Source organism: Thalassophryne amazonica, chromosome 11 (assembly GCF_902500255.1).
Source record: "Thalassophryne amazonica chromosome 11, fThaAma1.1, whole genome shotgun sequence".
In the NCBI taxonomy this organism is placed as follows: Eukaryota; Metazoa; Chordata; class Actinopteri; order Batrachoidiformes; family Batrachoididae; genus Thalassophryne; species Thalassophryne amazonica.
Window position 1 is genome coordinate 95,234,893 of NC_047113.1, and position 14,753 is coordinate 95,249,645.

Below are 14,753 nucleotides of genomic sequence, written 5' to 3' on the forward strand. Positions count from 1 at the left end.
ATTACTTCAAAACTAAAACATATATCTGATATTTTTGTTGTGAAAGTGTCGTGACACGGACCCACAACAGGGGGCGTTAAAGAACGGACAATGGATAAGCCAAAAGTAACAATTTAATGTTGTGAATCACACGACGTACAGACAATAACAATATAGTGACTGTCAATCATACACCAGGTGACGTGTGGGCAGGCTCGACGATAGAAGACGCCTGGCGAGAGAAAAGCCGGATCCACACAGCTTCCACTGCCAACAGAGCTGAAGAACACCGGAGCCGCCAAGCCCTGCGCCCCAGGTGGCCGCTGTCTTCAGCAGTCAGACCCGGTACTGCTGGCAGAGAACAGAGACAGTCCTGATGAGTGTGAGGTCGCACACTCAGTAATCTCACAGTCTGTATTCAGTAAGGAGGGAGCACCTCCACCTCCAATCACACACTCGTGCAGCTCCTGTCTAACCACTTATCTGGTTGGGGTGTGAAGCGAAGCCGTCGCTGATCAAACCAAATGCCAATCCCACAGATAAGGACACACCACAAGAAAACGGCTGCAAAGAAGTTCAGATTATTACTCAATGTTTTGAGTCAGCAGAGAAAATTACCTGATTGGTAGTTGATTTCTCGGCGAGGAGGTGGAGTCGCAGTCCGGCCTTTATGGACCAGGCTTGTCCGGGTGCCGCCGGTAGAAGTCGGCCAGGAGGGCCGGGTCCAGGATGAAGCTCCTCTTCACACAGGAGTGTTCTTCGGGTCCATACCCCTCCCAGTCCACCAGATACTGGAACCCCGGCCCTTTCGACGGACATCCAGGAGCCTGCGCACGGTACAGGCAGGCTCTCTATCTATGATCCGGGCAGGAGGCGGCGCCGGTCCGGGGGTGCAGAGAGTCGACGTGTGGTAGGGTTTGATCCTTGAGGTATGGAACACTGGATGAATCCGCAGTGAAGCTGGTAGCTTCAGCTTCACTGCGGCCGGACTGAGGACTTTGGTTATGGCAAAAGGTCCTATGTACCTGTCCTTGAGCTTCTGGGATTCCACCTGCAGGGGGATGTCCTTTGTGGATAGCCAAACCTCCTGCCCGGGCTGGTATGCAGGGGCCGGGGAACGCCGGCGGTCTGCATGGGCCTTAGCCCTCGTCCGGGCTCTGAGCAGGGCAGAGTGGGCGGTACGCCACAACCGACGGCACTTCCTCAGATGGGCCTGGACCGAGGGCACCCCGACCTCTCCCTCCACTAGCGGAAACAATGGGGGCTGGTACCCCAAACACACCTCAAACGGGGAGAGGCCGGTGGCAGATGAAACTTGGCTATTATGAGCGTACTCGATCCAGGCCAGATGGTCACTCCAGGCCGTCGGGTGCGCGGAGGTCACGCAGCGGAGGGCCTGCTCCAGTTCCTGGTTCATCCGCTCTGCCTGCCCATTCGTCTGGGGGTGGTACCCAGACGAGAGACTGACGGTGGCCCCCAGTTCCCTGCAGAAACTCCTCCAGACCTGGGAGGAGAACTGAGGACCACGATCCGAGACAATGTCTGATGGAATCCCATGCAGACGCAGTCTCCTGGGCCGCCGGGAGCTTCGGGAGGGCCACGAAGTGGGCCGCCTTGGAGAACCGGTCCACTATCGTTAAGATGGTGGTGTTGCCCTGGGACGGTGGGAGGCCCGTGACAAAGTCCAGGCCAATATGAGACCAGGGGCGACGAGGCACGGGCAGAGGCTGGAGGAGGCCTTGGGCCTTGTGGTGATCAGCCTTGCCCCTGGCACAGGTGGTGCAGGCCTGGACATATTCCCGGACGTCGGCTTCCATAGACGCCCACCAGAAGCGCTGCCGGACCACTGCCACGGTCCTTCGCACCCCTGGATGACAGGAGAGCTTGGAACCGTGACAGAAGTCAAGGACCGCAGCCCTGGTACAGCTTGTCCTTCGGACCTGTCCCCGGGTCCGGGCTCCGTGTCAGGGCCTCCCGGACGGTCTTCTCCACGTCCCAGGTAAGGGTGGCCACGACAGTGGACTCGGGGATGATGGTGTCAGGGGGGTCTGACGGCTCGGTCTTGACCTCTTCTTCATGCACCCGGGACAGGGCGTCAGACCGTTGGTTCTTTGTCCCGGGGCGGTAGGTGATCCGGAAGTCAAAATGCCCGAAGAACAGCGACCAGCAGGCTTGCCTGGGGTTCAGACGCTTCGCGGTCCGGATGTACTCCAGGTTCCGATGGTCCGTGAAAACCGTAAATGGTACCGATGCTCCCTCCAACAGATGTCTCCACTCCTCAAGAGCCTCCTTCACCGCAAGAAGTTCCCGATTGCCGACGTCATAGTTCCGTTCAGCTGGGGTCAACCTGCGGGAAAAGTAGGCACATGGATGGAGAACCTTGTCGGACTCCCCGCTCTGGGACAGCATGGCTCCTATCCCTGAGTCAGAGGCATCCACTTCAACAACAAACTGGCGCTTGGGATCGGACTGCACCAGAACCGGTGCAGTTGAGAACCGGCGTTTCAACTCCCTAAACGCGGCTTCGCACCGATCCGACCAGGTGAAGGGGACTTTTGTGGAGGTCAGGGCTGTCAGGGGGCTAACTACCTGACTGTAGCCCTTGATGAACCTCCGGTAGAAATTTGCAAAACCGAGGAACTGTTGTAGTTTCCTACGGTTCGTTGGTTGGGGCCAATCTCTCACCGCCGCAACCTTGGCCGGATCAGGGGCGACGGAGTTGGAGGAGATTATGAACCCCAGGAAAGACAAAGAAGTGCGGTGGAACTGACACTTCTCGCCCTTCACAAACAGCCGGTTCTCCAACAACCGCTGTAGGACCTGACGTACATGCTTGACATGGGTCTCAGGATCCCGAGAAAAGATGAGTATATCGTCTAGATATATGAAGACAAACCGATGCAGGAAGTCCCGCAAGATGTCATTAACCAATGCTTGGAACGTCGCGGGCGCATTGGTGAGGCCGAACGGCATGACCAGGTACTCAAAGTGACCTAACGGGGTGTTAAATGCCGTCTTCCACTCGTCTCCCTCCCGGATCCGAACCAGGTGATAAGCATTCCTAAGATCCAATTTCGTGAAAATTTGGGCTCAATGCAGGGGCGTGAACACTGAATCCAACAGAGGTAACGGGTATCGGTTGCGAACCGTGATCTCGTTCAGCCCTCTGTAATCAATGCATGGACGGAGTCCGCCATCCTTCTTGCCCACAAAAAAGAAACCAGCACCCATCGGGGAGGTGGAGTTCCGGATCAACCCGGCAGCTAACGAGTCCCGGATGTAGGTCTCCATTGATTCGCGTTCCGGACGTGAGAGGTTGTACAGCCTGCTGGACGGGTACTCAGCGCCCGGTATCAAATCAATGGCACAATCGTACGGACGGTGCGGGGGCAGTGTGAGTGCCAGATCCTTGCTGAAGACGTCAGCAAGGTCATGGTACTCGGCTGGCACCGCCGCCAGATTGGGGGGGACTAAAACCTCCTCCTTAGCTGTCACACCGGGTGGAACCGAGGATCCTAAACACTCCCGGTGGCAGGTTTCGCTCCACTGAACCACAGCCCCAGACGGCCAATCAATCCGGGGATTGTGTTTTAACACCCATGGAAAACCCAAAATTACTCGAGAGGTAGAAGGTGTTACATAAAACACAATCTCCTCCCTGTGATTCCCAGACACCACCAATGTCACTGGCTGTGTCTGGTGTGTGATTAGTGGAAGAAGGGTGCCATCTAGCGCCCGCACCGACAATGGTGACGGTAAGGCCACTAGAGGGAGCCCAACCTCCTTTGCCCATCTGCTATCCAGCAGATTCCCCTCCGACCCCGTGTCCACCAGTGCTGGGGCGTGAAGGGTTAGATCCCCACTCAGGATCGTGACTGGGATTCGTGCAGATCATCGGGGTATCCCCACGTGGGTGTTGTGACCCACCCTTAGCCCAGTCTCTAAGGACGAGTGCTGCTGTTTTGACCGTTTGGGGCATTCTCTCTGTGTGTGCTCGGTAGAGCTGCAGAGAAAACACTCTCCACGGATCAGCCTCCTTTGTCTCTGATCTGATCGTTTTTTGGCCCTGCTCATTTCCATAGCAACGTCAGCAGGGGGAGCTGTTGTCACGTGGAGAGCTCCTGTCTAACCACTTATCTGGTTGGGGTGAAGCGAAGCCGTCGCTGATCACACCAAACGCCAATCCCACAGATAAGGACACACCACAGGAAAACGGCTGCAAAGAAGTTCAGATTATTACTCAATGTTTTGAGTCAGCAGAGAAAATTACCTGATTGGTAGTTGATTTCTCGGCGAGGAGGTGGAGTCGCAGTCCAGCCTTTATGGAGATGGTGATGAGTTGGCTGAGTGACAGCTGGTGCTGATGAAGAGTGACAGCTGTCACTCCCAGTGGCTCCGGCGCCCTCTCGTGCTTGAAGCCCGCACTCCAAGCAGGGCGCCATCTGGTGGTGGTGGGCCAGCAGTACCTCCTCTTCAGCGGCCCACACAACAATTTTCACTTTATAAAACTCCAGAAGTGCAGTTAATTTAAATAACTTGTCCGAAATAAATTTGGGTAAAATTTGAACCATAAGTTAAAAATGTGTGTGTGTGGGGTCAAAAGAATTTTTTTTTTTTTTTTTGTGCGACCAGTTCTCCTTTGCCTGCAGAGGATAGAGCGGTTTCTCCTAGAAGCCGCTCTCCTCTGTGTGTAGAGGGTAGAATTCCACATCTGTTCATCTCTGTTAACAGTCTAAAAATTATCAGACAAAAATTTATCTGAAGATAATTTGTCCGATAATGGTTTTCAAAGTTATCTGAAAAGATAACCCGATAATGCAAACTTTATCTTCAATAATTATCAGTTATTGTACTGTCGGAACTGTGCCAACCACTGCCCAGATTGCATTTCAGAGCTTCTAGAATTCAAACATTTTTGTGTGGGTGGTGGTGGGGGGTAATTTTGGGTTTCAGATTTTAATGTTTTTCACCACTTTCATCCCTGAATATGTCACTAACTGGGACTCCTGTCTTGTTGCGAGAAAGAAACGAGAATCGTGCTCTGTTCTGTTCAAACAGCTCCAAACACTGTGTGGCTCTCTGCCGAGTCAAGTAAGAATGATAGAGTTCAGTCGGAATTAATAAATTCAAAGCGAAACACCGTTTAAATCAAATCACACCTCTTTCCAAATGTTGTAATACAAACAAACTGCAATCAATCAAAATGTTTTTTTTTTTCCTGCCAAATTGGGACGTCCTGTACTGACATGCAGCAGCCGACTGAGCTCAGCTCAGAGGTATGGAGAGACATTCATGCCAAAATGTCTGAAAGGAAATGCTTTTGACAAAAAATTCAGAATTTATTTATTTTAATTTATGTCCAGAGATCAGTGATCCAGTGACCAATTTAAAATGTTGTTGACATAGAAAACCTGCAAAGCCTACTTTTACTACACAGAAATTTCACAAGAGGTATCGATAAGGGAATCGATAAGGAATCGGATCAATAAGCGGAATCGATAATGGCATCAATATCAATAAAATATTATCAATACCCATCCCTATTGCCAAGTAAGTTTGCACATACAAGGAATTTGATCTGGTGCCAAGGTAAGGAAGGTGCCCAAGGGGCATCCCTACCAGATGCCCAAACAACTTCAGCTGGGTCCTTTCAATGCAAAGGAGCAGTGGCTCTACTCTGTGCTCCCCACGGATGACCGAGCTTCTCACCTTATCTCTAAAGGAGACACCAGCCACCCTCCTAAGAAAGCCCATTTCAGCTGCTTGTACCCGTGATCTAGTTCTTTTGGTCATGGCTCAACCGTCATGATCATAAGTGAGAGTAGGAATGAAGACTGACCAGGAGATCAAGAGCTTTGTCTTTTGGCTCAGCTCCCTTTTCATCATAACAGTACAGTAGAGTGAATGCAATACCGCCGCTGCTGCACTGATTCTCCAACCAATCTCATGCTTCATTGTCCCCTCACTCATGAACAAGACCCCGAGGTACTTGAACTCCTTCACTTGGGGCAAGACCGCATTCCCTACCCGGAGTAAGCAATCCATCGGTTTCCTACTGAGAACCATGGCCTCAGATTTAGAGGTGCTGATCCTTATCCCAGGCGCTTCACACTTGGCTGTGAACTGATCCAGTGAGTGTTGGAGGTCACAGGCTGATGAAGGCAACAGGACCACAACATCTGCAAAAAGCGTTGATGGGACCCTGAGTCCACCGAACTAGAAACCCTCCTCCCCCCAACTACGCCTCGATATCCTGTCCATGAATATCACAAACAGGATTTGTGACAAGGTGCAGCCCTGGAGGAGGCCAGCCCCCATGGAAACAAGTCCAACTTACTGCCGAGCACATGAACACAGCTTTCCCTTTCTGAGTACAGAGATTGGATGGCCCTGAGAAGGGACCCCCTCACTCCATACTCCCGCAGCACCTTCTACAGTATCTCCCGGGGTACCCCATCATACGCCTTCTCCAAGTCCACAAAACACATGTAGACTGGATGGGCCCCAGGCACCCTCCAGGAACCTTGTGAGAGTGAAGAGCTGGATCAATTAATTGATTGTTCCACGACCAGGATGGAACCTACATTGTTCATCTTCAATCAGAGGTTCAACTATCAGGTGAACCCTCCTTTCCAACACCCTGGCGTAGACTTTACCCAGAAAGCTGAGAAGTGTGATGCCCCTGTAATTGGCACACACTCTCTGGTCCCCTTTTTAAATATGGAGACCACCACCTCAGTTTACCCCAGTTTCCCAATTAAGTGTTATTTTGGTTATTGTAATGACAAGATGACATTTTTTGGGTCATCTTGATTATGACAACTTGACATTAATCAAAATGACATGACCAGAAAATTAAATTTGTTTGGGATGTTCTTATTATGACAACTTGACATGAGTGACATTACCGGAAAATGTCATTGTCATGACAATTTAACATTAACAACATATACATCTGTTTTTGTTTTTATGGTAAGTTGACATCATGATTATTAGGTAGCACTTTACAATAACTGCACCTTATTTAGCCTTAATTAAGTATGAATAAATACATAATGAATTTGTAACAAATAACTAATTAAGAATGACTCATACTTAATAAGTAATTAACTAGTAAGTCCCTTTGGCTGCTCCCTTATTTTGCAATGGTGGGCACTGTTCAGCTAATCCGATAACCAATAAATATCTAAGCTAATGTTTTTGTTAGTGGACTAGCTTTTCAGGTAAGTTTTAAAACCATCATCGGACCAATTATCTTCCGAAAAATTTAACTTAACTACAGTCTGGTAACATTTTTTTTGTTGTTGTTGCTGGTAAAGTGAACAAAGTTTAACAGTCAAAAACATTTGTAAACCCTAAAATCAAACATTTTAATCCCTGTCATGTGTCGTGTGTTTATGGCAGACTGGCTGTCACTTCCTGATGACATCATCAAGCGCAAGACGTGATTGGCCGGTCGACGCAGTGAGCATTGTGGGTAGTGTAGTTCACGTTCACTTTTGACGTTACACTGTTACCGTCAACGTGACACAAACAAAACAGACTAATTTTAACATTTTATTTTATTTCTTTATGGCATGGGATACTTTAATCGTCAAGACTCAGTGGGAGAGGAGATCTCACGGCACAGCTGTAAGACATTTCTTCACCGTTTACACACAGTTTAGGATAATCAGGACGCTTTATGTGGAATATTTTCTTCTATCTCAGTCTGTGTAGTACTTCAGAATAAAATATGTGTAATTATAGCAGTAAAAGTAACACTGCCCTAAATATTTCAGTTAAGTACTGCGGACTCCCTGCCCTCTCTATCTGCACAATCATGTCCTGATATCTCATTAAAATGCTTCTAACCTATTTTCCTGAGTCAAGCATGTCTGTTGCTCTGTTAATTACCCTGTCACTCCTTCCCCTCCCTCTCTCCTGCTCATTTTTGTCACTTATCCAAAGCTGCTTTAATAAAATCGAATTGAGATTATCACTGTAAAATTCCTGTGCTAAAACCAATTTCAGTAAAGTGACATTTCCTCCCAATGTTCTGCTCATCATTCATCTTCTCCTAACAGCTCTGTGGGAATCAAACTAATGTCACATGCCTCCTTGAACCGCCTTTTAATCAGCTCCACACTCTTATTTCTCTCTAAACAACCACAGTTTTGACATCAGCAGAAGCATCGATGGTTCCTGTTTTATTTGTATGATGAAGCTCATCACATCAAATATTAACAAGCTGCCAGCTGGAGAGCAGTGCATGGTGCTTTGTAGTTCCTACTTGACAACAAGAGTGAGGAAATTGAGTTGGAAGGGCCAGTGTTTTCTGTTTGAAGGGAGGCTTGTAATCAGTGTCCAGGTTCATTAGGGTGAGCTGTGCTGGTGATGAATTACCAATCAAGAGTAGCTGCTGGGGTGGGCGGGGACATTTAGGATTTTGATTACATCATCAAACCCGAGACAGCTGTTACTGAAGAAAGGATAAAAGACAAAGGATGTACAGGGAAGATTGTGACATTTGATATGCTTTCAAAACTTACAACCCCTGGTAAAAATTATGGAATCACCGGCCTCGGAGGATGTTCATTCAGTTGTTTAATTTTGTAGAAAAAAAGCAGATCACAGACATGACACAAAACTAAAGTCATTTCAAATGGCAACTTTCTGGCTTTAAGAAACACTATAAGAAATCAAGAAAAAAATTGTGGCAGTCAGTAACGGTTACTTTTTTAGACCAAGCAGAGGGAAAAAAATATGGACTCACTCAATTCTGAGGAATAAATTATGGAATCACCCTGTAAATTTTCATCCCCAAAACTAACACCTGCATCAAATAGATCTGCTCATTAGTCTGCATTTAAAAAGGAGTGATCACACCTTGCAGAGCTGTTGCACCAAGTGGACTGACATGAATCATGGCTCCAACACGAGAGATGTCAATTGAAACAAAGGAGAGGATTATCAAACTCTTAAAAGAGGGTAAATCATCACGCAATGTTGCAAAAGATGTTGGTTGTTCACAGTCAGCTGTGTCTAAACTCTGGACCAAATACAAACAACATGGGAAGGTTGTTAAAGGCAAACATACTGGTAGACCAAGGAAGACATCAAAGCATCAAGACAGAAAACTTAAAGCAATATGTCTCAAAAGTCGAAAATGCACAACAAAACAAATGAGGAACGAATGGGAGGAAACTGGAGTCAACGTCTGTGACCGAACTGTAAGAAACCGCCTAAAGGAAATGGGATTTACATACAGAAAAGCTAAATGAAAGCCATCATTAACACCTAAACAGAAAAAAACAAGGTTACAATGGGCTATACAATAGGCTCCAACCTGCAAAGCTGATCTGGCAACAGCAATCAGAGAAAGTTGGAGCCAGATTGATGAAGAGTACTGTTTGTCATTCATTAAGTCCATGCCTAAGAGACTGCAAGCTGTTATAAAAGTCAGAGGTGGTGCAACAAAATACTAGTGATGTGTTGGAGCGTTCTTTTGTTTTTCATGATTCCATAATTTTTTCCTCAGAATTGAGTGATTCCATATTTTTTTCCCTCTGCTTGGTCTAAAAAAGTAACCGTAACTGACTGCCACAATTTTTTTTTCCTGATTTCTTATAGTGTTTCTTAAAGCTAGACAGTTTCCATTTGAAATGACTTTAGTTTTGTGTCATGTCTGTGATCTGCTTTTTTTCTACAAAATTAAACAACTGAATGAACATTCGCTGAGGCCGGTGATTCCATAATTTTTGCCAGGGGTTGTATCAGGTGTGATGCAAAAGAGGTTGATGCAGCATCCACTGTGTACAGGCCACAAAATGACCTGTGAACACCTCCAGGGTGCTATCTTGCACAAAGTGGAAGATACGGTCATTAATAGTTTGCACTAATCAGAAAAAACTTGGGACAATATGGAAGAAAAATAAAGTTACATCCACTCCTCTATTTAAGGCCTGCAACACATTACAAAAGAAGAAAATTTAAAACATTTATTCATATATATATATATATATATATATATATATATATATATATATATATATATATATATATATATATACGAGGTCTGTCAATAAAGTATAGGTCCTTTTTATTTTTTTCAAAAACTATATGGATTTTACGTTTTGTTTTTACGTCAGACATGCATGAACCCTCGTGCGCATGTGTGAGTTTTTCCACGCCTGTCGGTGACGTCATTTGCCTTTGAGCACTCCTTGTGGGAGGAGTCGTCCAGCCCCTCGTCGGAATTCCTTTGTCTGAGAAGTTGCTGAGAGACTGGCGCTTTGTTTGATCAAAATTTTTTCTAAACCTGTGAGACACATCGAAGTGGACACGGTTCAAAAAATGAAGCTGGTTTTCGGTGAAAATTTTAACAGCTGATGAGAGATTTTGAGGTGATACTGTCGCTTTAAGGACTTCCCATGGTGCGAGACGTCGCGCAGCGGTCCCAGGCGCCGTCGTCAGCCTGTTTCAAGCTGAAAACCTCCACATTTCAGGCTCTATTGATCCAGGACATCGTGAGAGAACAGAGAAGTTTCAGAAGAAGTCGGTTTCAGCATTTTATCCGGATATTCCACTGTTAAAGGAGATTTTTTTTAATGAAAGACAAACCTGAAATGTGGAGGTTTTCAGCTTGAAACAGGCTGACGACGGCGCCTGGGACCGCTGTGCGACGTCTTGCTCCGTGGGAAGTCCTTAAAGCGACAGTATCACCTCAAAATCTCTCATCAGCCATTAAAATTTTCACAGAAAACCAGCTTAATTTTCAAACCGTGTCCACTTCGATGTGTCTCTTCGATGTGACATGCAAAGGTGTGAGTGATGGGAGAGACTAGCCTAAATGAAGACTTAATCTAAACAGTTTTTTGCAGCTAAATTTCATGTTTTATATATACGAGGTCTGGTAGAAAAGTATCGGACCTTTTTATTTTTTTGCAAAAACCTGATGGATTTGAATCACGTGTGCTTGCATGAGCCAACCTTGAACCTTCGTGCGCATGCGTGAATTTTTTCATGCCTGTCGATTGTGTCATTTCCTGGTAAGCAGCCTTTGTGTGAGGGATGTGTGTTGTGCGCTCGGCGGATTTTCATTTCAAGGAAAAAGCCGGAACGACTGGAGCAGCGCCGCATCAAATTTAGCCAGAAACTGGGCGACATCCAGGTGGAAACCATTCGGATTATTCAGACGGCTTTCGGTGATGATCCTCTGGGCATCACACAGATTAAGGAGTGGTACAACTGGTTTAAAGACGTCCGCACAACGGTGGAGAGCGAGCCACGCTCCGGTCGGCATCAACACGCTGATGACCAGCTCATTTCCAAAGTGAACGCTGTGGTGATGTGGGACCGTCGTGTGACTATCCGAGAAATTGTGGAAGAGGTGGACATCAGCATGTTTTCGGTACATTCCACTGTGACAGAAGATTTGGCCATGAAAAGAGTGGCTGTGAAATTCATGCTGCTGCTGACGGCGGCGCAAAAGCACCTCCGTGTTGAAGTCTCACAGGACATGCTGTGACATGCTCACCTCTTCCACAATTTCTCGGATAGTCAGACGACTGAAAAGTCACCGAAAGCCGTCTGAATCTTCCGAATGGTTTCCACCTGGCTGTCGCCCAGTTTCTGGCAAAATTTGATGCGGCGCTGCTCCAGTTGTTCCGTCTTTTTCCTTGAAATGAAAATCCGCCGAGCGCACGACACACACCTCACACAAAGGCTGCTTACCAGCAAATGAGGCAATCGACAGGCGTGAAAAAGTTCACGCATGCGTGTGAAGGTTCAAGGTTGGCTCATGCAAGCACACGTGATTCAAATCCATCAGGTTTTTGCAAAAAATAAAAGGTCCGATACTTTTCTAACATACCTCGTATATATATATATATATATATAAAACATGCAAAGGTGTGAGTGACTAATACCCTAAACCCACCCAAACTTAATCTAAACAGTTTTTTGCATCTATATTTCAAATCTTTTATTTTCACTTAGTACAAATAAACAAACAAAAAAAACAAACAAACAAAAAACAGGAAGGTGCATGAGTGTTTTGTGTGAAAACACAATAAATCAAAATTCAAGACATCAGAGGGATGATGTATACATTGCACATACACATAATACAATGGTTTGAGAGGATGATCACCATTTCAAGACCTATTGTAGGAGGACATTATCTACATATTAGTACTCTAATCAGCCCATTCTCTGTATGTTTGAAGCCTCCTGATGTTATGAACCACTCATGTCTATATGCTGGATTTGGTAGAGCTATAACACTGAGCTCATGCTGCATTTAATGGACACTGTACCTGTCATAGTTTGAAAAAGACTGTGTATTGAATTTAAGCAATATAATTAATAATTAGCAGTTATTTGCAGTTGTTAAACTTTAAACTTTGGCCACACATGGTGGCACATTATTAAAGCAATATTTAATTAGAATGATATTTAATTACCTCAAGATTAAACAGGGCACCGCCTATATTTTAAGCTGCTTAAGGAACTTTCATTTCAACAATCATTAATTAATCAGTCTAAAATCATTAATCAGTCTCAAATATGAAAGTTGTAACTTCTACGATATGATTGACCAACACTGTTTCCACCTGAACACAATAAAAACCACAGCAGGAATATTTACATTTTATTTACACATATACAAGAAAAATGAAGAGTTTACCAGCATGTTGAGTAAATGAACAATGATTAAATAGTTTTATTATTGACACATTTGTTACTCATGAGACGTTGAAAGCAAGCAGTGAAATAAAGCTTAAGGAACTCAGTAAATAAATCTGATTTGAATTTAGTGATGAATTTTGAAGCCAATTATTAAAACTATTAAATGAATATGTTTAAAGCCAATTTGCATCCATTGACAACAAAACCCTTGAAGGGACATTTTAACGTGTACTTAGCTGGTCCATTGAAGATTTGGGACGAGCAGATTGTATCTGTCACTGGTGGCTGGGTTTGGTTCCTTTGTGGTGGGCCTTTGCGGCCTGAACTTGACTGGGTCTGGGGTTGAACCACTGGTTTTCCCTGGTGATCCCAAAGCAGTGTGGGCTTCAGTTGGCTTGCAGGCAGGATGGCTGATGCTTCTGCAGGCAGGTCTGTCGTAGCTTGCTTCACCTGAGAGGTGAAGGTGTTTGTTGAAAATGGTTTCTGGTGGCTTCCAAAAATTTGTGGAACCAGATTAAAAGTCTTTGTGAATTTAGAAAAACTTAAACTTTTGATAATGACGTAATAACATTACAAAAAGGAGAAAGACACATTTCTGTAAATTTGTTCTTATTCTGAAAAGTTATGCTAGGAAGTTATCTTATAAAATAAAATAAAATAAACCTTTACTGCCTTAAAAACAGTTATCAGGCTGGTAAATTGTTATCAAAAGTTTTGAAACACAGAACGAACAAAGAACCATGTGGTCGCTTTTAGCTACATGAAGCTCGGCTGCTTGGGGCCTTGTTAGCCACAAAAGAAACTTCAGCGTTTGGAAAAAGAGAAAGAAAAGAAGCGGACAGAAGAGAGAGGCCGGAGGGGGAGAGGCGCTCTGATCTGAAACTTTTAAAGGGGTCTTACATCATTAAAACTCCACCAATTCGGGTGTGCAATTTCACTTCAGAAAAATATCATGTGTAGAGAGGCAGATGAGGAATCAAATATTTAAAAACATTAACTATGCTGTCACATTTTATTCTAGGTAATTTTAAATGAATAAAGGATTGTTAGTTACCCAACAAGAACATAAAAAAAAAACATTGGTTAAAACAGAATATTCCACCATCTAATTATTAATAGTTAAAGAATCATATTAAGATAAACCATTTTTTTAAAAACGGAACACGTCAGATTAAATGGAATATATGTGTGGTATGTTGGTGTGCGATGTACTTTTAAGGTAAATGGTGGGCGGAGCTAGCATGGCCTTGAAAGCCGGAGCATGCCCATTGCGTGTCATACACACACCACCTGGAGTGGGTTCCAGTTGGCAGTGCTCTCGTGTGCGACTCTGTTTGGGCAAGTGCTACGCCAAACTCTGTGCATTCCAGGGCAGAGGTCTGGTCTGTGTGGAGGATTCCTTCATGGTTGTTGAGAGGGCATGCGGTCGGACACATGCTGTGGGTCCAGGGCTCTCTACTGTGGTAAGTCCGTTCATTGTTGCATTGGATTTGGGCACTGGTTATGGCTGATGCAAAATTTTGCTTTAGAGCCTGGGTTACGGGACCTCGTGGTTAAGTCCGTCACGGCTCTCTCTTCCCCTCCTCCTCCTGCTGACTGTGGGTGCGCGTGCCTACACCAGCAGGTAAGATCTCAACCATATAGGCTGAGTTAATGTGGTCATTGTTTGTTTAATTATACTGATGTCTCTCATTTAGGCATGAGGAACCACAGTGCATACAGCGCACATTCGAGTCACCACCTCCTATAAAAGGGGCTGTAGCTTTGTCAATATTTTCATTTGGTCTTCAACAGTTGTGCGCATTGCTTCGCAGAGGCTTTGCAGGGTGGCAGAGGCTTCGCAGGGTGGCTGGGTGCTCCCTTAGATATAGGGTGAGGAGCTCTGTCACTCAGGAGGAGCTCGGAGTCGAGCCGCTGCTCCTCCACATCGAAAGGAGCCAGCTGAGGTGGCTCAGGCATCTTTTCCGGATGCCCCCTGGATGCCTCGCTGGAGAGGTGTTCCGGGTAGTCATTTATGAAGTTCTTCTTGTATTTGGGGGGCCAATAAACAAGAGCGCAGAACACCGGCTTAACATGACTCATTTCGAATGAGGTAAACTCAA